Raw genomic sequence first — 27155 nt, 5'->3', positions numbered from 1 at the left:
CCCTATGTAGACTTGTCCACAGCTGCATGGTATCCGGTAGACTCCTGCAGAGGAGAGAGGATCCCTCTTGTCTTTCGCTGACTGTAGCATTTGTTGGGTTTTCTTTGTGGGTCTGTAGATAGTTTGTAGGTTGCGCTTCTTCATCAATTTGCCTATGCGGTCAGTGGTTCCCTTGATGTATGGTAAGAACACCTTTCCACCTCAGAGGAAATCCAAAGGACGTCTGCGTTCCTGCAAGTGCATTGCTTCCCTCCCGCTCCGTTTGTAATCCCAAGACCCCGGGCTGAGTGTTATTGCAGCAATCACAAAGACACACATTGTTTTCAAACCTAAAGGGTACATTGGAAGAAATAGTTTCCAAAGGACGTGGGGCACCCGCCAAGGCATTGCTTCCCTCACACTCCATTTCTATTCCCAAGCCTTGGGCTGAGTTTTATTTCTGCAATCACAAAGTCAGACATTGATTTGATTCAATAGAGGGTCCACAGCAATTTATAGTTTCCAAAGGACGTTGCCAATCCTGTCAAGGCATTGCTTGGCGTGTGCTGCATTTCTAATCCAAAGTCTACACAAGTAGAAGAGGGACTTTTACAGTGATAAGAACCCAATTGAACAGGAAATAAGACTTTCAAACCAGGAGCAGGTTTCTTCAAATATTGAAAAATAGTGTATTATAAAAAGTTATAAAAATTCGCCAAAAATCATAGGAGACAGGAAACATTCTGCAATTTGTTGAGCAAAGAGTGTGGAATGTGTTCTCCCACTGTACCAAATTTGATGCGAATAGCTCAAGAAATGAGGGCGGGAGACCCCCAGAAAAGTCCCCCCCCCGGTTTCCTGTTTTTTGGCGATTGCGCATGCGCATCCGCCATTTTAGAAACATTTTAGAAACATTACGAATTTTCGGAAATATCCGAAAATTTTGGGTGAAACATTTAGAAATAATTTCTACATCGAAGAGCCGGCACCCCCTACTTTAGAAACGAGAATTGAAACATTTTTTCCATCGATCGGACAAGCCTAGTGGTTACAAAATTGCCAAACATATGGAGAAGAAACACAGTGAGGCTCGAAAAAGGCAGTGGTCTTGCTATGCTGCATCTTCACTCCTCTGTAAGGGGACTATTGCAAAATGAGCTGCTGCTTTAGGCCATCTGATTTTTCTTTATCAACACTTTCCTACTTAGAAGGCAGTCACAATATTGTCCCTTATGAATCATTTTATGGTTTTTTTCTTCTATTTTTATTAACAAAAAGTTTAGAATACTTTTTGACTTATTTTTTACTTTGCAGCAACATTCTTCTTTTCTTTTCCCCGGCCATTTTGTCAATTACTTTTTTTGGTTTGATAGTGATGTCCCGATGGATGGAAATCATTGCTAGTCCACTAAGTCTCTGGTCTGTCATTAAACTTCTAGATACACTTTTCACTCTTCATGGTTGAAAACGATCTTTCCACACTGCATGTCGTTACTGGTAGAGTAGCTAACACAGTCAAAAGGAATTTTATTAAACGATAGTAGGTTTTGTCACACCGTTCCAACACTTTAAGTACTTCAGTATCTTTCTTAATTGATGGTGTAATATTACACCACATTATGTACTCAGCCTTGATGAAAGCAAGTGCTGTGTCATTTTCAAAGTATTCTGACAGTTGTTCCATATGGTGAACTTTGTCTAGACCTAAAATCCCAGGAAGGAGAACCTGGAAACTGGTTAAAATGTCTTCATTTGACATGAACCTTTCAGTAATGTTCTGTATGAGTGAATCGACACATGGTATGAACCCAATGCACCTGTCTTGAACTTTGCCTTGGAATAGTCAAGTTGCTTTGACATATTTTTTCAGATGTTGTTCTTGCTAAGTCAAAGGGTTTTACAAATGATCTTTTGCATCTGCTCTCAATATTTCTAAAGACTTTAACAGTGACTTAGCGTGGTTTATGGCAGATGCCATATCAAGACTTTTTTCCTGAAGAAAAATTGATAGGGGCAAAGTAAGGCTGAAGAGTTCTTCACAAACAAACAGGCTAACAATGAAATCACTTTTTTCAATTGCAGTCAAAAAGTTTGAAGCTGAAGAAGAGATTTTCCATGGTTTCTCTGAGATTTCTTCTAAGGCAACTACAATCGGCTTAAATAGTTCAACAAATGTCAATACACTATCATGTCTCTCAATGAAACGAGTCTCGCATAAACATGTCTGTCTTTTTTTCTGGCACATGAATGCTAATATTAATCTGCAAAATATTGTTAGCACTCTCCTGGCACTGAAGGCTGAAACCAGGGGCACCAATAAGGAAAGAGAGTGCACCGAGGGCCCAGGCGCAGACAAGGATGCCACCATGCCATGTACCAGTAAGGCCTTCTCGTAGACCACCCTGAGAATTTTTTTGGGGGCGGCTGAAGCCCCTCAAGCCCTTCCCCCTGGCTACATGCCTGTCTGTTCGGGTATCAGCCAGCAAGCCAATCCCTTAAATCAAGAAATAGCTTCCTGAGATCTACAGATATACTCATAGGAACACCTCAGCAAGTGAGAGAAAAGTACGTTAAAACCCAGAACCTCAAGCCATGGCTGATACCGAATGAGAAACTCCCTCCTGGGCATACAGAAGACTGGGAAACTTGGAAGGCACTGAACTGACTGCGCTCTGGCACCACAAGATGCAGAGCTAACCTTAAGGAATGGGGCTTCAAAGTGGCATGCGAATGTGGAGAAGAGCAAACCACAGACTACCTATTACAATGCAGTATGAACTCTGCCACATGCACAGTGTTGTAGTAGAGCCTGTGAGTAATGTTACAAACAGTAGTATGGGTGCCAGAAGGGGGGAAAGGGTTACTCGGGAGCAGGAATCCGATGATGAGCAGCAGAGAAAGAGGATCCGGGACATATTTACAGCATCTAAAGATGAGGAGTCGTTTGAGGGATTCTCTGGGGATGATAATGTTGCAGACAGTAGTATGGGTGTCAGAAGGGGGAAAAGGGTTACTCGGGAGCAGGAATCTGATGATGAGCAGCAGAGAAAGAGGATTTGGGACATACAGCACCTTACAGATGAAGAGTCATTTGAGGGATTCTCTGGGGATGATGGGTCAATGAGTGAAGGAGAAGGAGACACCATGGATTGGACTAAGATAAGAGAAGTGCAAGCTATTTGTGATGCACCAACAACTAGTGATACCTTTATGGGGTTCTCTGGGAGTGAAGACTGGCAATCAGGGGATCCAACTGCTTCTTTGGGGGATCTAAGTCTTGACAGGAGATGGAGGAATTGGAGGGAGAGTCAAGGGAATTCACTTGAAGAGCTGGGAGAAGCTGCGGGGGATGGTGATGGGGCGGCGGTCAGTTCATCCTCTGATGATGGTTTGTAGATAAAAGTGGGTTCAGGGGTGAGGGGTCTTTGCAGAAGGCAAGGTGTTGATGTGCATTCGTGTGCTGGGTATTGGGAAAGTTTCTTGTAATCTTGCTGCTGCCTGTTTCATGTTTGGTGTTAGACTCAGATCTGCAGTTTGGACCTGAACCGGTTTGGCTAGAGACGCTGCTTCTGCGGACACTGGAGCAATGCTGCTTTGGATTCCTCCTGCTTCGACCTTGAACTTCAGCTGACGACGCTTCTTTTCTTGCAACTCCCTCTGTTAACCATGTGTGTACTGTGCCTTTTTTGTTTTGCCTTAGAGCACTTTGTTTGACTTGTTGCTTATTGCATCCAGTTGATCTGGATTACATTTCTGTTTACCTTTTGGACCAGCTTTGGTTTGGGTTTTTGAGTTTTTGACCAGTGGAACTGCATTTAAGTATCCCTGCATCCTTTTCCTTTTGTTTCATTAAACTCTGTTTTGAAGACACTTTTAAGTCTGGCCCTTTAAAGCGTCTTTGATTCCAACACACAATGGAGGACCTTATTACAGAGACACCAGAGGCACTCCAAGTGGCCAGCTTCTGGTCAAAGGATATTTAATATAATGCCAAGTATTTAACTTTGTTGGTTTTTTATATATTATAACTATAGTATCAATTCACTTCTGACACGTTAAATAAATAACCAGATTCTGTAATTCAAATCCATACTGGTTACCTATTAATCAAACAGTTATTGTGCTATAATGTTGTTTTGGTATGACACATTCATTGTTAGACTTACACATAGTTGGACTCTTTGTGATGAAGTGAAGTCTTAGTCAAGATTGCATATAAATCTTTCTCTAGACAAAATAACCTCCAGGGATCTGGAGAAAAGAAATGTCTCTTTTTATTGTCCAGATGTAAAAGTGCAGCAGGCCATTGTTTGGATGTTTCTTATGCACTCCCCAGATATCTACATCCCTATGGATTGAATGTTTCCTCACTGGGAGTGCTGTTATTCTTCAAAGAAGGGATATGAAATGAAACAGTGAATATATCCTTCTGTTCCACCTATAAAATCACATATATTAGGGTAAACGCAAGATCTGTCATCAGATGTGTATGTATGCACAAGCAAATATACATATACTCAAAACCCTAACAACACAGTGGGTATGTAATTGTTTGTTTGCAATATTTCTCATTTTTAGAGGAAGGTTTGAGCAACAAGTGATCTTCTATTATTTTTCTAAAAGTGGCATATCACAACAGGTTGTGCTCTGGTACACATCAAACAGCCAACATAAAATAAAGTGTCACAATTAAAGAGAAGTTAAGAAGAAAGAAGACGAGGTGGGTAAGCTTGCTTTTTTGATGAGCAGCTTTAGAAAGCAATTTAGAGAACAGTATACACTGTAAGAATAGGTCATTTCAATTAGCTGCGATTCCTGTCAATCTGAAAATATTTCATAACCTCTGGTTTTCAGAAACCATTAGTTGGCTCCACATTGAGCACACTGATTTCATTTTATTGGAATGTTTCACTTTCCTTTTTTATAGCTGCCTCATATTGGCTGTTATATGAGTTTGGGGGATTGTACCGTACAGATTGATTTAAAATCATTTGCCCATTTCTTAAGTTTTAGGAGCTCTTCAATCATCTAAATTGAAATTCTTAATCCTCCTGGAGATTGTGGTGACCCACAGACAGAAACTAAAGCTTAGATTAATCTCAATTTTTTATTTCTTTAAAATAAAGTATGAAAGGTATTGGCCCACTCCAGACATTCATTTCCTGGCATTCTAAATCATGTCTAGTGTTTAGTAATGAGTGATTGATATTGTGTATTCTCTGCACTCACTTTTTGAGGGGAAATCTTCATTTAACTGCATCACAGCTATAACATTCTATATGTTATAAATTCCTATATGTTTCATATAGGAATTTTGATATTTTGTTTTCTTCTCGCATTGAAATTTGTTCAATTTTCTACTAATTTGCAGGTATACCCAATGTATGTGGAGCCCCCGATGGTGCAGCGGATTAAAATGCTGAGCTGCTGAATTTGTTGATTAAAAGGTTGGCAGTTCGAAACCAGGGAGCAGGATGAGCTCTCCATGTTAGCCCCAGCTTCTGCCAACCTAGCAGTTCGAAAACATGCAAATGTGAGTAGATCAATAGGTACCGTTCCTGCGGAAAGGTAATGACACTCCATGCGGCCATGCCGGCCACATGACCTTGGAGGTATCTATGGACAACGGCAGCTCTTTGGCTTAAAAATGGAGATAAGCACTAACCCGCAGAGTTGGAAATGACTAGACTTAATGTCAGGGGAATTCCTTTACCTTTACCAATACAGTAGAGTCTCACTTAGCCAAGCTAAACTGGCCGGCAGAAGCTTGGATAAGCGAGTATGTTGGATAATAAGGAGGGATTAAGGAAAAGCCTATTAAACATCAAATTAGGTTAGGATTTTACAAAGTAAGCACCAAAACATCATGTTATACAACAAATTTGACAGAAAAAGTAGTTCAATATGCAGTAATGTTATGCTGTAATTACTGTATTTACAAATTTAGCACCAAAATATCATGATATATTGAAAACATTGACTACAAAATGGCTTTGATAATCCAGAGGTTTGGATAAGTGAGACTCTACTGTATATGCGAAATTTCCCTAATATCTAAACATTATTTATGTGAATTTCTTCAGTTATGAGCATTCAGCAATGTATATATAAAAATATATGCAAATCATGAATAATCAGGAGGAAAGGTTCAAAAGGAAAGAAAATGCTGCTTTTCTTGAAACTAACAAAGCCACTAGGTCTTCCTATACCTGTTAGAGTAGATATTAGGCTTGCTCAAATAATTCGTTTTCCCCGTTTACCGTTATTGATTCGTTATTTTCGTTTGTTTTGAAGCAATATTGAACCTTGGTTGTCCACACGCCTGGATATCGCGGTTTCGAACCGCGATTGGCCGTTTTCCGTTATGGCGCCTTTTTTTTCGTTTTTAAAAAATGCTTTGGCAAATCATCCAAACTTGTTTAAGTCCACTGGGGCAATCTAGCGTGTTGTTTGCACCTTGTAGCCAGTCAGAGAGCACGTTTAACCAGGGGGAGGGGCTGGTAGGACGTCCTGAGCGTGCACACGCCTCGTGGCTCAGTCGCACTGGGAATTTTGGAGAGGGTGGAAGGGAGATTTTGGTGCAGGCACTGGCAGGCAGGAAAGATTGCTGCGTCACAGCATGGCTGTGTGAAGACCGGGAGAAAAGGTGGGGTGGCTGGCTGAGTTTGGGTGGTGTGTGTTAGTTGGGTCTTTCTTTTTCTTTTGTTTTTGCAAAGGGCTGTCCTGTGGGTGTTTTTTTCCTGGCGCAGCAATTTTTCTACTGCGCCATTTTTCTTCTTGCGGGCGGGGTGGGCTTTCTCCTTTCTTTTTTCCACGCAAAAGTGTTTTTGGAAACAAGGGATCCGAGCCAGGGACGCTTCCTGATAATCCTAAGCCAAGTTTGGGAAAGAGTTGCATATCCCATACTTCCCTGTACAAAATACAACTCCTTTTGGGGAAAGAAGAGGGGGTGCCTTTGTCCCTTCACTGCTCTCAAACACAAGCGGGGCTGCTTGTGTTTCAGCCAGGGACGCTTTCTGATAATCCTAAGCCAAGTTTGGGAAAGAGTTGCATATCCCATACTTCCCTGTACAAAATACAACTCCTTTTGGGGAAAGAAGGGGGGGTGCCTTTGTCCCTTCACCGCTCTCAAACACAAGCGGGGCTGCTTGTGTCTCAGCCGGGGACGCTTCCTGATAATCCTAAGCCAAGTTTGGGAAAGAGTTGCATATCCCATACTTCCCTGTACAAAATACAACTCCTTTTGGGGAAAGAAGGGGGGGTGCCTTTGTCCCTTCACCGCTCTCAAACACAAGCGGGGCTGCTTGTGTCTCAGCCAGGGACGCTTCCTGATAATCCTAAGCCAAGTTTGGGAAAGAGTTGCATATCCCATACTTCCCTGTACAAAATACAACTCCTTTTGGGGAAAGAAGGGGGGGTGCCTTTGTCCCTTCCCCAGTCTCAAACACAAGCGGGGCTGCTTGTGTCTCAGCCGGGGACGCTTCCTGATAATCCTAAGCCAAGTTTGGGAAAGAGTTGCATATCCCATACTTCCCTGTACAAAATACAACTCCTTTTGGGGAAAGAAGGGGGTGCCTTTGTCCCTTCACCGCTCTCAAACACAAGCGGGGCTGCTTGTGTCTCAGCCGGGGACTACACCAATTTAACAAAGTTTCAGCCACAAAAACAAAGTTTCTGAAGTAGAGCAATGACTTTCACAGTAAAGACAACCCAATTTAACAGGAAATAAGACTTTCAAACCAGGAACAGATTTCTGCAATTATTAAAAAATGGTTTATTATAAAAGCTATGAAAATTTGCCAAAAATCAGAGGATAACGGAAACGTTCCACATTTTGGTGAGCTATCAGTGTTAAATGTGTTCTACCACTGTACCAAGTTTGAAGAATATCACTCAAAAAATGAGGGCGGGAGAGCCCCCTAAGTCCCCCCCCCTTCGGGCTGTTTTTGGGCCACCGCGCATGCGCGTCCGCCATTAACGAATTAATTTCGAAAATAACGAATTTTCGTTAATTTCGAAAAATTTTGGGGGCCAAATTCGTTATTAGCAACAAAAACGAAAAAATGCCCCCTCTAGTTTTGAAACGAGTTTAGAATCAAATTTTTCATGGATCGATCAAGCCTAGTAGATATGAAGAAAGTTCAGTCTTCCAGGTGTTTTGGATTTCCACAATTCCTTACAGCTGCTAAGTGGGCTGGGATTTCTGGGAGTTGAAGTTTCAATTACCTGGAGGCCTGGAGTTTGCCCACAACTCTGTTAGAGGGTTCCAGAAGATAAATGAAACTCCCTATTACAAGTCCTACTACTGAAAAGGTTAATTTCAGTAGCAAATCTTCCTCCAAAGAAAAAACACTAAGCAAGACTTCAATTTGCAATCACAATATTGAGAGGAGATTTTGAGTGCATCTATAGTGTAAAATTACTGAGCTGCTGAACTTGCAGACTGAAAGGTCCCAGGTTCAAATCCCGGGAGCAGAGTGAACGCCCGCTGTTGCTCCAGCTTCTGCCAACCTAGCAGTTCGAAAACATGCCAATGTGAGTAGATCAATAGGTACCGCTCCGGCGGGAAGGTAACGGTGCTCCATGCAGTCATGCCGGCCACATGACCTTGGAGGTGTCTACGGACAACGCCGGCTCTTCGGCTTAGAAATGGAGATGAGCACCAACCCCCAGAGTCAGACATGACTGGACTTATTGTCAGGGGAAACCTTTACCTTTACCTTTTTCAAATGTGATGAGGTCTTTAGAGTAATTGTTCCCCCCATTTTATTTGCATATAAGGCTTAAGGCTGGGATCTCACGTACACTTTTGAAATGAAGGCAAATCCCATTGAATTTTGGAGAACTAACATTTAAGTCAATGTGCGTAAAACTGGGCTGTTAAGGATTAAAATGAAGACTTTACAGGAGAGGCAGATTTTGAGGATTTTGAGAAGGAATCCGAAAGAAGAGAGCAAATAGGATCATGTAAGTATTCTGAGCGGGAAATCCAGGCATAAACCTATGGTTCCTATCATTAGCTCTGGAATTAACAGTTCACATCAAGAAGCATTTGGGACTATGATCTGAATTATCAAGTCTCATCAGGATTAAAAGACTGGAGAGAAGAGCCGGAGAGAACTACAGTTCTTTGGGTAATAAATTATTCATGACTTCTAACTATCGGAGATAATTAAAATTACCTGCTTTCAGCAGATATGCCATTAACTACAATTTCCTCCTTTTAAAAATAGGCCTGTTTCATGCTATCACTTTCAAACAGCTGGATCTGCTACGTACATGCTCACACTGAAAACTTTACACAGCTACATCACATATTCTCTGTGTTGTGTTTTCCCCATAGATACAATTATATGTGAGAACAATGTCATATGTAAAAACAAATGGTGGGCTAATGCTGGCTGCAAGAGAGCATTTAAGTGTATATAAAAATAAATAAATGCATTGTCAGATGAAAAATTTTGACACCACAACTATTTATACTCTAAAGGTAAAGGTAAAGGTTTTCCCCTGACGTTAAGTCCAGTCATGACCGACTTTGGGGGTTGGTGCTCATCTCCATTTCTAAGCTGAAGAGCCGGCGTTGTCCATAGACACCTCCAAGGTCATGTGGCTGACATGACTGCATGGAGCGCCGTTACCTTCCCGCTGGAGTGGTACCTATTGATCTACTCACATTTGCATGTTTTCGAACTGCTAGGTTGGCAGGAGCTGGGGCTAACAGCAGGCGCTCATTCCGCTCCCGGGATTTGAACCTGGGACCTTTCGGTCTGCAAGTTCAACACCTCAGCGCTTTAACACACTGCGCCACCACCAGGGGCCCCATTTATACCCTAGTTGCCCAATATTTAGTTTATTCTTTAAAACAACAAGAGTTGCAATATTTTACTATGAATCCAATAGTAGTTCTGTTGTTTGATGCCATTAGGAGTTTCCCCATCTCTCTTTCTCTAGTTCCATTTTACATGATCTTCAGATTTTCAGACCACCCTGAAAAATAATGTGATGTATATGTGTTTAATTCCAAAAATTACAACATCTTGTCACAATAGCTCAAAGTCCTTGTTACAAAATTCTCTTAGTTCAAAATTGTAGTCACTGAAAGAAAGTTTTTTGAAAGGCTAAGATTAAAATTCCATTTCCTTAAAGGAGGGAGTTAATATCAGAGAAAGGAAAGCATGTTGCTTTAACTGAGATTTCTAATTAAATTTATGCAATTAATCATAATGAAGACTGTTTACAATTAAATATTTGCATATTTTTGTTTCTCATCATTGGGGCTGCACCAGGAGAATCATTTCTTTTCTCTTTTACAAATTGAATGTAAGTAAAAAGGTGCCATATTGTACCAGGGATCTGGGTGAACAAGGGTTTTAATCCCCACCCATCCATAGGAACCTATTGTCTATCAGCAAGTCACACACTCTCAGCCTTTGATAAAGGCAATGGCAAAGTTCCTCTCAGTAAATCTTGTCAAGAAAATCCTGCTATGAAATCACCATACATTGAAATTGATTTAAGGTAAAGGTAAAGGTTTCCCCTGACATTAAGTCCAGTCATGTCTGACTCTGGGGGTTGGTGCTCATCTCCATTTCTAAGCCGAAAAGCCGGCGTTGTCCGTAGACACCTCCAAGGTCATGTGGCCAGCATGACTGCATGGAACGCCGTTACCTTCCTGCCAGAGTGATACCTATTGATCTATTCACATTTGCATGTTTTCGAACTACTAGGTTGGCAGAAGCTGGAGCTAACAGCGGGCGCTCAGTCCACTTCCCGGGTTTGAACCTGGGACCTTTCGGTTTGCAAGTTCAGCAGCTCAGCGCTTTAACACACTGAGCCACCAGAGGCTCCCGGAAATTGATTTGGAGGCACATAAAAAGGAATTGTGCACCACTTGAAAAAATGCATATACAGTGAGGGGTATATTGAATTATTATAGGCAGCATTGTGTAGTGGTTTGAATGTTGAATCAGGATCCTGGGGACCAGGGTTTGAACCCCCACTCAGCCTATTGGAAACCCTACCAAGTGACCTTGGGCAAGTCACACTTAGTCCCAAAGGGTGCAAAAGCAACCCTCCCCCCGAACAAATATTTCCCAGATAAGTCCATGATAAGCCAGTTGTGCACCAGTTGTGCCCATACCTTGGGAAATCAGACTTGGCCAAGGTATGCCACACTCTGGTTACATCCCAAATAGACTATTGCAACACACATTGAAAACCTTTCAGAAGCTTTAAATGGTCCAATGGGCGGCAGCCAGATTACTCACCAGAGCAGGGTATAGGGAACATACAAACCCCCTGTTATGCCAGCTCCACTGGCTGCCAGTCTGCTATCAAGCACAATTCAAAGTGCTGGCTTTAGCCTATAAAGGCCTAAATGGTTCTGGCACAGCTTACCTGTCCTAGCGTATCTTCCTCTATGAACTATCTCAGAGTTTAAGATAATCTGGGGAGGCCCTGCTCTCGGTCCTGCCTCCTTCGCAGGCATGATTGGCGGGGACGAGAGACAGAGCCTTCTCAGTGGTGGCCCATCAGATTAGCCTCCTCCCTTCTGATCTTCTGTAAGAGACTGAAAACGTGTCTTTGTGACCAAGCCTTTGGAGAACTTCTGCAATTGACATATATGGAATTATATGAAATGACTTTTGGAATTGCCCGGTTTATGCTTTTGGATTACGTGATTAATTGTGAATGTATTGTTTTAAATGTTTTAATTGTTTTAATGTATTTTATAATTTTCTTTTAATGTCTATTTGTACTGTACACTGTTTTTAAGGCATCAAATAGTTGTCTATATGTAAAGCCGCCGTGAATCCCCTTTGGGAGTGAGAAGGTGGGATAGAAATGTCTGTAAATAAACAAACAAACAAACAAATAAATGTTTGGACCTAGATTCAATCCATGGAATCAGCAACCTACCCTGCTTCCCCTAAAATAAGACATCCCCAGAAAATAAGACCTAGTAGAAGTTTTGCTGAGTTGCTAAATATAAGGCCTCCCCCGAAAGTAAGACCTAGCAAAGTTTGTGTTTGGAAGCATGCCCATCGAACAGAACACCAGAGCATGCAGGATTGGTAAATGTATGTACCATAGAGTGTTGTACATGGAAATAATGGTAGTAACAAGAAATTCTTGATAGGATTCACAGTTTGTCTGGTTATGCTGGTTTGTGATGACAACTACTATACAGTATATAATAAATGTGTTTTTTTTGTTCAACAATAAATGTGAATTCTTCTTCATGGAAAAATAAGACATCCCCTGAAAATAAGACCTAGAGCATCTTTGGGAGCAAAAATTAATATAAGACACTGTCTTATTTTTGGGGAAACACGGTAGGATGAAAAAAAAATGGCCTGTACTGTAATGAGTGTCTATCCATTGGTATAAAGTAATATTGAGTTTAGCAGACGATCTGTTTGCAGTGTTTGTAGATAATCAGTGGTTTGAGGTGAATCAACCAAGGATGAAGCCTCAATGATATATAGGGATGGCCTTCAGATTTCTCAAAGAATCCTTCTGTTGGGGAGGGGAGAAATTGCTCATTTATTCCTCTTTAACACTAGCTGCAGATCTTGGAATGAAAAAGATCAGATAACATAGAGATATTTATTGTTTGCACAGCTAATTTTGCAATGACCTTTTTTTTAACTGTCTCAAAGGTGAAAAAGACAGGGAAAACCATTTCATTATTTATTTCTCAAATTTAAATGCATGTGAAAATCATTGGACAGAGTGTAAACAATTATATATGATGATTATGTGTGTGTTTGTGTGTGGGAAGAACATAGAGTTGGATATAATTATATACGGAAGCATGCACACATACAGAGAGCAATTACATGTAATATGTATATCAGAACTTACAAAAAATCCAGCATCCCCAAAGCAGTGGTAATTATTTTGCCTTGTGTTTTCATCTTAATGCATCTCTCTATCTTTCTCTCTGGTCCTTCTCTGGCTAGCAAATTATTTAAAATGAGCTGTGGAGAGAAACTTCCTGAGGTGATGAAATGGCAGGTGGCCTGTTTAGTCAGCGCTGTGGCACCTTATGATCCCCATATGCTTTCACTCACTCATGCTCAGAGCAACACTCCTTCCATGCTTCAGCTTCCCAATGTTTTGATTGTGGATGCTTTTAGTCACAAACAAATGAAAAAATGCAGACAGTGCTTTGTTTGTCAGGCAAGCTGGATTCCATCCCATGCCCAAAGCAGATTTAAAGCTGCAATGGCTGGAATGCTCCAAATACCACTGAGTAACATACCAGAGTGGTTTGGAAAATGAAGGAAAATGTGTCTGGAAAGTAGCTTCCAACTGATCCACATTTGTTTCTTACATGAATAACTGGCATGGTGCGTATTTGTTTACCTACAGGGAAGAAAACAGCATGAGGAGGACGAGGAACACAACTCTTCACCATCATATTATAACAACTTTCTTACCAGAAGATAGATCAAATCTCTACCTAGAGCTCATTACGTGGAGATTAAAAACCGTATTGTTCTGTCACGCGCTGGGCCTGTAACTATTGTCTTTGTATAGGACATATACTTTATGCCCAGCAGGAAGCCAGGGTGCCTCAAAGAGAGGTTCTTGAGGATTTTCCTGAAAAGGATAGTCCTTTGAGTCTTTAATGAGATAACAAAGTCTTTATTGTTGAACAAATAATAAATCTTCAAGGAGTCAAATAACACTTCAAGTTTTCCTTAATAAACTGTTGGCCCTTTCAGTCTTGTCCCCAGGGGACAGGCAATTGGCTTTGGATAACTGTGAAAACCCTCTTATAACCTCTCCCAGGCTGTCTATTATATGGGCCTAGCTGATGTGGGACCCACTACCAATTCCAAATGCATCTGGGTATTGAGTGGACCTACCAACCAAGGCTTGTAGATGTTTCAGCTGGGCTTCCGTGGATCTGTGGTGCTGTTCTCTCTCTGAGGTTTCTTTGGAAACTTTAGGGCAGTTTCCCTCAGGAGCTGTGAGGCTGAGAGGCTGTAAGCTCTCAGCCAGAGCCTTTGGGACCTTTTCCCCTGGAATTTCCATTTCTGTTTTTTTCAGATGTTCTATATCCCCGGATGTTAATGAGATATGAAGCTTTTCTACGGGACGAGCTGGTCTACGTCCTATAGCTTAGCTTCCTTAAGTGAGACTGACTTAAAAATGGCTCCTTCCCTCTCAGAGCCCTGAACAAGGGGTGGAACCAAACTTGATGATTGACAGGCAGCCTGTCCTATGATTGCAAACATTAGCAGCAAGAAAATAAATTCGGAGCTTCTGGTACAGCCATACCAGCACACGTATTCACCTTGAGTTTACAACATTAATCCATTCTGGCACTCTGGGGAATCACATAGTTTCAGGGCAGTGTGAACATCCAGATCAAGTCTGATTTGGATCAGTTGAAGGTCCATATGGAGACTTCCATCATAACCTTTCCCCTGCACCCAGTTTACCTGTATTTCCCCATCTTCCTGATCATGCAGGCACTTCCACTATCATCATGGACCTCCCATGATGGAAACACACTTACACGGAACTCTAAGGCTGACTTGGAATGGTGACGGTGACACAGAAGTTGTGTTGGTGTGATCTGAGTCAGACTGTACAGTGTAGACTCTAACCCACCACTGCAGAGGGACACCTCTGGGGTGGGTCAGCATTTCTGCTCTAGACTCATTTAATCATCAATGTTGACAGTGTTTCAATTAAATTGTCCACATTCTCATCAACATACCTTATGGCCAAGTAGCCCGAAAAACTTACAGCAACCCAACCTTTAGTGATCTTGCCACTATATCTTACTATTTTTCCAGGCCTGCACAGTCCAACATCTCCCACTAATCAAAGGTTCCGGCCCACAAAAGAAACTAACCATCTGGTGCATGTTGTCCAAACCCGTCCTTATAGATGTGCTCATTGAGAATGCCAAAAGCCATGGACAAGTCTGTTCAAGAGGGAGGCCAATAGCAGAATTCAAACATTAACAAATGCTCCACAGGGAACAGCAATAAAACAGGAGGATAATGGCAAAGACGTGTAATGGTGCAGACTGCATGTGCAGATGACCTCAGCAGGACATCAAGCCACCAACCAGCAAGAATGCCATAAAGTATATTTATGGGGAATTGCTTACATACAGCAGATGCCATCACAGTACTGGTTGTCTCTTTGTGCCAGAGGCTTGGGACTGAACTCTTCTATGGTGTTTTTAGAAGAGGGTACTATTCCTTGCCGACTGACAATAGCACACTCATTAGTTCCTTTATGCGACTTTCTATTATTTTACTCTGTGACCTCATATTCTTTCCAATGCATTTGGTAGTAACATGAATAATAAATGCATCAAGCCCAGATGTCTGGAAATTGTCCTTTTCCTTTCTTTCTTACATTGAAGTCATACTTCACACTTTATATCTAAAAGTACTTACTTTGGATAGGCATGGGGAAAATGTCCTTTCTCGGTTTCAGCTACTTTCTTGGTGTACCTCAAAACTGAAAGTACACCAAAGGAAAATTCTTGTTTGAACACTGGAGAACAGATGCTGTCATTACAAGCAGTACTGACCTAGATAGGCCATTGTCCCAATTCAGTATACAGTGGCTTCTTTTGTTCTAAAACAATTTTTAGTGAAAGAAAGGCAATTAATATAAGAAACACAAACAACAAATGTTGGATCAGGAACTGGAAGTGCACATACAGCTAACACTTGTATGTGTCTTCAAATTGCTTGTCAACTTATTATGAACCATGAATTTCATAAGCTTTTCTTAGGCAAAGAATGCTCAGAGACAATTTTGCCAGATCCTTCCTCTGAAATATTAGCTACATATTGGAACTACAGTAGAGTCTCACTTATCCAACATAAACGGGCCGGCAGAATGTTGGATAAGCGAATATGTTGGATAATAAGGAAGGATGAAAGAAAAGCCTATTAAACATCAAATTAGGTTATGATTTTACAAATTAAGCACCAAAACATCATGTTATACAACAAATTTGACAGAAAAAGAAGTTCAATATGTAGTAATGTTATGTAGTAATTACTGTATTTACGAATTTAGCACCAAAATATCACGATGTATTGAAAACATTGACTACAAAAATGTGTTGGATAATCCAGAACGTTGGATAAGCGAGTGTTGGATAAGTGAGACTCTACTGTATATAATAAAAATTGAGAAGGAACATGAAAAGTATTTTTTCCAGAATTTAAAATGCTAATCTGGAGGAATGGAATTTTTCATTGGTTTCTACAGTAAAGCAATTTCCTCACCCTCAAAGGATTCTCACACCATAAATTAACTTCTTTGGCCCCAGCTACATTTTAAACTGTGTTATAGGGTCAGTTTACACTCACATCATACAGTTTAACTGCATTGAATGCAGTTTAGCTATATTTTGAAAACTGTATTCTATGACAGTATAGATGGGGCCTTTGTTTTTTCTAGTTTCCACACTCTATTTCCCAGTGATAAACCTGAAGCAGAGGTCCAGTTCATAGTTGTAGCCCAATCTACACTGCCATATAATGCAGTTTCAAACTGCATTATATACTGTAGACTCATATAACACTCCTCCACTCCCTCTCCAATCCTTCCTCTTCACCACTGTAGTTGGCACCTCATCCTCTATCTCTAATAAGTCCCTTTCACTATCAGTTAGGCTCTCATCAGTCTCAACAAATAGCTTTGCTTGATAAATGGGTGACTAATAGATAGAAAATACATGTACACACTATCCGTTCCTCTCTAGCAGGCCTTCTTGGGGGAATCTTAAACACACTCCCGCAATATCCTCCAGAAAAGTTGGGGATAAAAAATGGGTTGTAAGACAAGACTAGAGAATTTCCTCATGACATCCCATCAGAGTTTGCCCACGATAGTGTTTCCTTTATGGACATATTATTTGTGACAGCATATTTACAGTTCTCAGATAACCTACATGAAAAAGAGTTGAGATACACTGCCACCCACAAACCAACTGATATAATTGACAAGGAGATAAATATTCATATCTCCATCAATAATATCTTCCAGACAAAAAGTTGAACTTGCGTCGCATAAACTGATAGTGTTCCTAGATAAGACATCAAGCCTCCTGCTTTCTTGTAATATACCCAGATATCCAGGGAACTAGTCCACAATTTGCAGTTCTGTTAATATTCTGAGCTGCCTTAGCCTCACAGAAATCACATGGAATACCATATCATTCAAAACTATTGATTAGTCATTTTTTAAAAAAATTGCTATTGGAAGGCTGCCCAGGCCACTAAAGCATTGGTTGTAAAATAAATTTCCTCTTGCCTTCACCTGAATGATCAGAGGGCAACTTCATCCCAAAAACAATTGTCAAGAAGATCTCCCATAACACCTGCTTTGGTCAGTAATTTCTAGGACCCTGAGAAATTAATTTAGCTAATGATTGCTTTATTATATAAGTAACTTACTGTTTTTGTATTTCTCTCTGCTTGGCTCTTTAAGAAATATATTGAACTGGAAACTGAAGTTGATTGATTGATTTATTTATTTACAGTATTTATATTCCGCCCTTCTCGCCCCGAAGGGGACTCAGGGCGGATCACATTATGTACATATAGGGCAAACATTCAATGCCCATAAACACATTGAACCGAGACAGAGACATACAGACGCAGAGGCAATTTAACCTTCTCCTGAGGGGATGTTCGATTCTGGCCACAGGGGGGAGCAGCTGCTATATCATCCACTCTGATGGCACTTCCTCACTTCCTCATTCCAACATTGTAAATTAGTTAAACTTGCCTCCCCACTTTTATAAGTGGTACCTTATTTCCTACTTAATAGATGCAACTATCTTTCGGGTTGCTAGGTCAGCAACAAGCAGGGGCTATATTTTATTTTTAATTGACAGGTGCTCACCCCACCACGGGCTGGCCTCGAACTCATGACCTCATGACCTTTATTGCAGCAGCTGTTTACCAGCCTGCGCCACAGCCCGGCCCCAAGAAACATCAGTTTCTAGGTGGAAGGCAGTCCCGGTCAGGGTTGGCTTGACCTTCCTTCCTCTTGGCATGTTTCTCCCTAAAGCCCTCCATTCGTGCCTCTTCGAACGCCACAGCACTTCTGTTCACAGCGGACCTCCAGTTAGAGCGCTCAAGGGCCAGGGCTTCCCAGTTCTCAGTGTCTATGCCACAGTTTTTAAGGTTGGCTTTAAGCCCATCTTTAAATCTCTTTTCCTGCCCACCAACATTCCGTTTTCCATTCTTGAGTTTGGAGTAGAGTAGCTTCTTTGGGAGACAGTGGCCGGGCATTCAGACAATGTAGCCAGTCCAGCGGAGTTGATGGCATAGGAGCATCGCTTCAATGTTGGTGGTCTTTGCTTTTTCCAGCATACTGACATTTGTCCGCCTGTCTTCCCAAGAGATTTGCAGGATTTTTCTGAGGCAACACTAATGAAAATGCTCCAGGAGTTAAGTGTGACATCTGTAGACCGTCCACGTTTCTCAGGAGTAGAGCAGGGTTGGGAAGACAATGGCTTTATAAACAAGCACCTTGGTATCTCTACAGATGTCCCGATCATCAAACACTCTCTGCTTCATTCAGAAAAATGATGCACTCGCAGAGCTCAAGCGGTGTTGTATTTGTGTCAATGTTGACTTTTGTGGAGAGGTGGCTGCCAAGGTAGCGGAAATGTTCAACATTTTCTAATGTGACACCACTGAGCTGTATTCCCGGCATTGCAGAGGGATTAGCTGGTGCCTATTGGAAGAGCACTTTGGTTTTCTCAATGTTCAATGAGAGGCCGAGCTTCTCGTATGCTTCTGCAAAGGTGTTTAGAGTGGCTTGTAGGTCTTCTTCTGAATGCGCACAGACCACATTGTCATCAGCATATTGGAGTTCTATAATAGATGTTGTGGTGACCTTGGTTTTGGCTTTCAGTCTGCTGAGGTTAAATAGCTTGCCATCTGTCCGATACATGATTTCCACTCCGGTGGGAAGCTTCCTATCAACGAGGTGGAAATACACGTATATATTACTCATGTATAAGTTGACTTTATGTATAAGATGAGGGCAAGTTTGGGGGGCAAAAGTATGACTTTTGATGTTATCTATGGATAAGTTGAGAGTCACTCCGCAGAGGGCGCAAAACACCAATGTCACCTCAGGAGGCCATCTGCCTCCTGCCAACACCTCCATTTCCCAAAGCATTAAAAAAGGCCAAAAGCAGTGCCAGAGTGGAGACAGTATAGGGGGGCAGTACTTCTTTTAGGTTCTTCCAGGATGGATTTTGTCCATGTTTTTCACCACTCAGAAAAAGGGGTGGTTCCTTTTTGTAAATAAGAATTAAGGTACACTATTTACATTGACCATATATGTTGATCCAAGTTTTTTGAGTCACTTTTAAAACTAAAATTTCCAACCTTATACATGAGTCTATACAGTTATCTAAAGGTTGGCTTTGCCCTCATCATGCTGTCTGATCTCCTTGAGGAAGAACTTCCTCACTGTGAGAGCTGTTCGACAGTGGAACTCTCTCCCCCGGGCTGTGGTGGAAGCTCCTTCTTTGGAGGCTTTTGAGCAGAGGCTGGATGGCCATATGTCGGGGGTGCTTTGAATGCGATTTCCTGCTTCTTGGCAGGGGGTTGGACTGGATGGCCCATGAGGTCTCTTCCAGCTCTACTGTTCTATGATTCTATGATTCTATGATCTGTGCTATCCTGGCCGATAAGGAGTTACTTGTCAGTTACTATCTCGCTTCTGTAAGTATGTAAGTAAGCAAGGTTCCTCCTATAACTAGGATTTAAAAATTATGAAAAAGTAGTGGCATTCTATCCTTAAGGAATACTAATAAAGGCTGCCTGGCAGTCTGTCTTGCCTTACAGGTTTGAAAATGGAATTTGCCAGGGCATCCATCCCAGATTTTGTCACCACAAAGTTACACTTCTGCAGTAACAAGGTATACACGGTTGCCCCTACTCACAAATAAAACCTGTTTAATGCTGAAAATGCTTTGGGGGAGGAAACCTTAGCAGATAAAACAGAATTTCATGTCTCCAGTTTTATTGTTATCTAATCTTTCTCCTGCGAGGCTTACAAAAGGAGGCAATTAAAGCCTATTATTTTGGCTTTGCATCGAGAATCAACTTATATGGAGCTTTTCTTTCAAAAAGATTGCTTTCCATTTGTTTTTGTTTTAATGTAAATTGTATGTTTTTAGTCTGGCTCATATGGCACTTTAGTGTCAAAAGAAAGGTTGGGAATTGTGTAGCCCTCCAGATGTTCAATTTCAATTTGCAGCATTGCTCGCCAATGACAATGCTTGTCTGCTGGGATATGCAGTCTAAAACAATCTGTCTTTTTCCCAAACTCTGCTCTATACATTGGTTATTTGGGTGTAAGGCTTTGCATAAAAACTGAGATGGGAGGACACATGAAGATTTCATATGTTTTACTGGTGTGCTACTGATTCAGGACACACAGAATGGGTTTGTTTGTGTCCGTTTATGTCCATTTTTGGCTACAGCATATGCCAATATAATAATACTTACCATGGTTGTATTATAACTTTGATTATTCATTTAAAAATACAAATAAATAAGTAAGAACATTAATGGGGTGTGCTACTTGTTTCAGGCTTTAAAGAAATTTTAGAAAAGCCTTGCCAAAGTAGAAGTGACATTAATAGAGTGGCTTTGTATTTACATCAGTTGATTCTTTAATCCTAGATCGAAACCATATGATGTGAGTAAGTTCAACCCTTTCATTCCCATGTATTGTTGTTATGGGAATAACAGATTTGCATAGTGGTATTGGCAAACACATATAGAATCCACAGGCAAAACAAGAAACAAGTCTTCACATTCTTATTGACGGTTATATTTTATTCCTTAAACTGTTTTTTTGTTTATTCTGTTTTATTAAAAGCTCAACATGTTTCAGCTCTTATATTATTGATTGGCCTTCCTCGGAGTCTATGCATTCAATCTGACAAGAGCAGAAATTTCTGGAGTTGCTGAAAATCTCTCTGCATATACTGGACTGTTACTCAATAAAAGGGCAACTGTATTGTCTAGCAGTTCAGTATATGGAAAGAGGTTTCAGCAACTCAAGAAACGTCTGCTATTGTTAGATTTAATGTGTAGCTCCTGGAAAAGGCAAGTCAATATTATAAGGGTCAAAATGTATTGGACTTCTTATCCTTTAAATCCCATTTAAAGAATAAAATACAACTATCAATAAGTATGTGACAACCTATTTCTACTTCTGAGGTTACAAAAATGATCTCAAGCTTCTCTTGGCACCAACAGGAGCTTTCTCTTTCTTGTTAATATAAGTAGCAGAAGGGAAAATAATCAGGATTGTAGTTTTGTAGTGCAGTTAAAACCCAATACACACACAGTTCTGTTCCCCCCCCCCCCCCAGTGTTATGATTGAAAAGAATGGGCAAATGCCTAAATGGGACATGGAGCTGTATATGTTGGGCCTCTTTCACTGCACATGATTCCCAGCCCTATTCCTTACCTTCCTGAAGTTGCTGAGTTGAACATCATGATCTAAATTATTAGGTTTGCCAGAGTGGAAATTGGAGAGAAACCTTGTAACTTGCATGTTTATAAATCAGTATGCTGCTTGAGAATCATTGAATAACATGTGGTACCTGCTGAAATTTCCTCTTTGCCAGGTACAAAAGCTATCTCCAGTTTTCATTCTGGCAACTCCATGAAACATTTTATTTTTAACTGAACATGACTGGAATGTTCTGTGGATATAACTGCTCTGAGTCTCACTGTGGTGTAGTTGCAGTATGTGAGAAGTGAGCTTTCCAAGTGATTATTTTAACTCTTTTCAGGCATTGTAGCTAAATCATGTGCCATGGACAAAGGCCATGTGTATTGCCAGATTTATTTATATTTTATATTTTAAACCCACATAAAGCATGATTTCCTATGTTACTGGACTACAACTCCTATCTGCCTTAGTCAATGAGAAGAAATGCTGGAAGTGTTGCACCTCAGAATAGTTCACCTTGCTATTGACCCCAAGCTACACACAGAAGATAGTCTTTTGTAGTTTTATTGAACAAAAGCAGTATAAATATAATATCAAAGCAGGCAAGAATATAGTTCCCAAAGTAGTTGTAAAATAGAATCAATAAATCCAATGATCCATAAACAAAAAGCAAAAGTTTATTCCCAAAGATACAATAGTCCACAGGTTACAAGGATTCACAAGCAGGAGAATTTCCAGAGCATGAAGACATAGACCATCCACTCTGATGAAGCGACAATTTGCTTTGACAGAGATTTGTCTCCCAACACACAGTTTTAAAAGCAACCCAAAAATGTATTTCTCTTCCCTTCAGAGGCCTCCCGTTTTCCAGCTAATCTCAGGCTACGCCGAGGCATTCCTTTCCATTGCAAACAATCTGTCCGAGATAGCAATGGAGCTTCTTGACGATCAAGGCCAAACAGTTCATTATCTTGCACCTGAACAGGAGCCTGAGACAAATAAAGCTCATTATTTCCCATGGGAATGTCTCCGTGGTTTTCATCTGTGACAGGCTGGTTCGGGAGTTCATCCACAGACGGCGCTTCTTGCACTTCTGAACCAGCCTGTGTAACTCCATGATTCCCCATCCCCATGACATCATCCTGGAATTCATCTTGCATCCCATCATCTGACTCCTTCATCTGTAACCCAAAATCCCCTTCCTCATCTTCACTCTGGCACTGCTGCTGAGTCATAACAGGAAGTGCAATCTAACTATATCCAGCTATCTCCATAATAATAATAATAATAATAATAATAATAATAATAATAATAATAATAATAATAATAACTTTATTTTTATACCCCGCCTCCATCTCCCCGAAGGGGACTCAGGGCGGCTTACATGGGGCCAAGCCCGAATAAAAACATGAATGGATAACAACATAAGATGAGAGCTAAAACATGTCTGGTTGAGTTCATTTTCCATCAGTCCTTAACCTGCCAGATTATTTGTAATTCTATAATTCGCAGTTGCGGTTGGTGGGGACGAGGGAGAGGGAGAGGGCCTTCTCCGCCGTGGCCCCCCGGCCCCCCGGCTGTGGAACCCGCTCCCCAGGGAGATTAGGCAGGCCCCTACCCTACTTTCTTTCAGGAAAAGCCTGAAAACTTGGCTATTCCAGAAGGCCTTCATTAAGCAGTAGACCCTCTGGATTGTTTTTAGGATTCATTCAGCACTTTAAGTATTGCACCTGCTGTATAATTATCCCTCCCTGATAACTTGATATTGCTTTGCACCTTGGCCTGGATCTTTTGACCCAAATCAGGATTTTAATATTATTGTGTATATTGACTTTTATGACTGTTTTTAATCATGTTGAAGTTTTACTGCTCGGTTTAATGTTTTATCTGATTTTTGCTGTCGTGTCTGGGCCTGGCCCCATGTAAGCCGCCCCGAGTCCCTCCGGGGAGATGGGGCGGGATATAAGAATAAAATTATTATTATTATTATTATTATTATTATTATTATTATTATTATTATTATTATTATTATATATGTATTTATCTGCAAGTCGCTTTATGACTTATGCCAACCCCATAATTTCATAGGGTGCTCTAAGGAAAGGAACACTGAGGGCCCTTCCAGACAGCCACTAATGATCTTCATACTGAACCATTAGTTCCGGGAGATGGTATCATGGTATCAAGAAAGGTTTGGGTAATGCAGATTGAAGAGAACTGCAAAAGGTACAGAATACTTTCCAGAAGTTTTCTGTTGATTTTTTTTCTTAATGACTCTCCTAGATGCATTGCACCTTGTAACCATTTTGTCAATGCTTATGAGTGCTGATGCATATAAAACAAAGTGCACACAAGCAGATTTCTTGACATCATTTCTCCTCACCTTCCTTGTGCCTTTAGCTTTGCCCTCTTGAACCATGTGCCCCTTTGAAGTCACTTGCCTGCCATGCTGGTGCTCACTGTGTAAATTCAAGTAATGTTTCCTTTCAGAAATATGAGAACAAATGAATGGTTGGAGAGAATTCTCATGGGAATTACTTTCCTCCCATGCTTCCATTTAGCCACCTATGTGGCCGTGGGGCCATCTGTTTATATCTCTTATCAGCTGTTTTGGGATTTTGAAATGAGGATAAGTCCTGGAGCAGTCTATGCCAGGGTACCTCAAAGAAGTCTCATTTTGTTTGGCTACAGTGCTCCGTAGTAGTGCAAATTTCATCCGATATCGGATATTATGTGAACCTTTTTATCATGTGTTTTTCATGCAGCCCCATGATCATGCACTCATTTTAGGGTGCCGTTATCTAGCCACCACTCCCTTTATCCCACTTTCTTCTAGGTTTTGGGATAAAGGGAGGGGTGGCTAGAAAATATAGATGGGGCTTAAGAAGCAGTTTGCTATTGCCTTCCTCTGAAATATAGCTAACAGTTTCTGATATTCCTTGTTGGTTTTCCATCCAAATATTAACCATCCTGATTTTGTCTAACTTCGAAGATCAAGTCAGGATCTGGGGAACTTAAGGCATTATACTTGTTACAACAGCTAAATGGTTCTTGTAAGTTTGTGTGCTCTTATCATGCAACAACTGAAAATTCCCAATACTTTATAACAGTATTTTTAAAAAGTAAACAATGGTTAGTTTGAAGAAGGGAAAGGTCAAGTGTATTTCCCATGTCACTAAACTGCTATTTCTGTATTTCTTTTGGTTGGCTATATACATTGAAAGAGTTGTTGAGAGACCATTTCTTGAAGTCTGGGCTATAGATAATACACATAAGAAGGAAAAATCCATTAAAGCATTGAATTTATTGAACTGGGACCACAATGATCAAATAGAACTTCACGAATACTATTGTCTAATCAATACACAGGGGAATAAGAATTCATAAGATAAAATTTGCAATAATATAGGTATATGCTATGCAGGTAATTACATTATATCAGTTATCTTTAGTTTAGTTTATCTTTACCAGTTTAGTTATTTTTTCTGCAAATCTCACTTCCACTTTATTCAGGAGATTGGTCTCCCTTCATATTGAGTTTGAAAGAAAAGACCAAGAGACTTTTAGGCCATAATCAAAAACTGTCTGATGGGCCTACACTTAGGAATAAGGCTTAGTGAGTATATAATACAGACTAATACACTGCTATATAATGCAGTTCCAAATGATATGAAACATTCCATTTTGGGACTGCATTATGGCTATACAGGGCTGCTGTAATATGCCTAGGAGGTGGGACAATGGCCCCACAACCCAGCCATGCTCTAACTGGTTTCAGCGTGGCTGAAAATGGGCCAGGATTCCAATCCCCCAGCATGAGAAGTGTCTGAGTCAGACTGCCTGAATCACTCACATGGCAGGAAGCCAGGAAATAGTAAGTCAACAAATCAAAGTAACTACCTTATCAGAAAGGCAGGGGAGGTGAAGCTTCTCGCTTCGCCTGTCTTCTGGTGGGCAAAGCAGGAGCAGAAGCGGGAATCTGTCACTCTGCATGCAGCTCTCTCTTGGTGACTACAATGGTTACATCATGATATAACTATGCTGTCACCAATCTAATTGTATTGGACCACACCATTTACTCTTCCCTGTCCCAGTGGCCCATTGACCCCCTCAGTGGATTGTCACCTTGTTGTGGTGAGGGAGCTTGCGTGTTCCGATGAACCTGCGGGCACAACCACTGGAGTGATGCACTCCCAGAAGTGGCCGCAGGGGAGGTTCCAGACCAAGTGCAATCCGAAGACCCAAAGACCTCAACAGCGAAGCAGGCAGAGGATAACATGGTACATGTTACAACGGCTGTGAAGGCGGAAGAAAGCTGCAACAGACGGAGAAACCACTCTCGTTGTGTTAATCACACCACTGCTGGGACCTCAATCTGTGAAGACTGTGTGTTGACCGGCCATGCATCGACCTCCACACATTAAAAAAAAATCACGCACAAGCATCTTCCGAAGTGGAAGACCATCGTCCTCGAACTACGAGGGATCGCCTAAGGTAAGGGCCCATTGACCACTGGAGTCAGTTCACTCAAAAATGAAGGGAAACTTTGACTTAAAGAGTGATGGCTATTATGCAGACAGGCCCCCTTCCTAGACTGATGCATAGAAAGACACACAGAATTCTTGTGATGAAGTATAAACAGATTTGCGAAATTTATTTGATCTAGAACAGGAAGGTTGCTCAGATATTAGGAGAGGTTCAGACGTGTAATGGTTTCAGAAGATTATCAAGCTGTTTCCTTAAAAGAAAATAGTTCCTTAACTTATCTTCCACAGAATTATGCTCATTCACAGGAGAACTAGTAATCAGGCTTTTCAAAACCCTTCAGTCCACCCGTCCAGAGGCTTCTAAAATCAGCCCTCTGTCCCTTAGAGGCTCTCTAAAAATGTAGCACATCTCCCCCAAAGGCTATTTTTAATTTCCCTCTCACAGAGGTTCATTTCTCTGAGCTCCAAACACTTCCCTTTTCTTCCTCAGCCTCCTCTCTCTCTCAATCCCTCTCTCTCCCTGGCGCCCTCTACCTTCTGTAGCTAGGCTACACTCTCTAACTTCCCCACCAATCAAGCGCCACTACCATATAAGGAGCGGGCTGTTCCCTCCTCCTTTAGCTTGGATCGGGCCTTTTCTCCCAGGGTCTACAACTTTTCTTACACACTGGCCTGGTAAGGTAGGCCCATTCCGTTACAGTCACGCTTTCCCCATCACATCGGGAAAGTGTCACCCTAGCAGCGAGGCCCAGTACTGGCTCCATTTGATGGCTCACAATGTTTTAGCACAACATTGGAAGTCTGCCATGTTGGATTGAAAGCACCCAGTGATGATTTCACCTTGGTTAGGGCATGGCCTATACAACATTATGTATGTCTGGCATCCATTTCCACTTCCCAGATTGGGTGTAAGCATCCTAGGATGCTGATTTCACCCCATCTAATGAGGTCATAAGTGCCAATTTCTGTCTTAGGGGCAGGGGTTGGGGTGCTGGGGGACAGGGAAGCAACCATCCCTCCTCCCTAGGTTGCCTTACTCCAGGAAGCATGTGATACCTGTGGGGACACAATCTTGTATCCCATAAAGGAATCCATGAGGACTGTCCTTAATCCCTCAACATATGGCAAGATTCAAATTAGAAGCAGAATTCAGACTTTCCTTTCCCCCTCTTTTTTTTTTTTACCCAAGTGACT

Source organism: Anolis carolinensis, chromosome 4 (genome assembly GCF_035594765.1).
Source record: "Anolis carolinensis isolate JA03-04 chromosome 4, rAnoCar3.1.pri, whole genome shotgun sequence".
In the NCBI taxonomy this organism is placed as follows: domain Eukaryota; kingdom Metazoa; phylum Chordata; class Lepidosauria; order Squamata; family Dactyloidae; genus Anolis; species Anolis carolinensis.
This window is presented reverse-complemented; position numbering follows the sequence as displayed.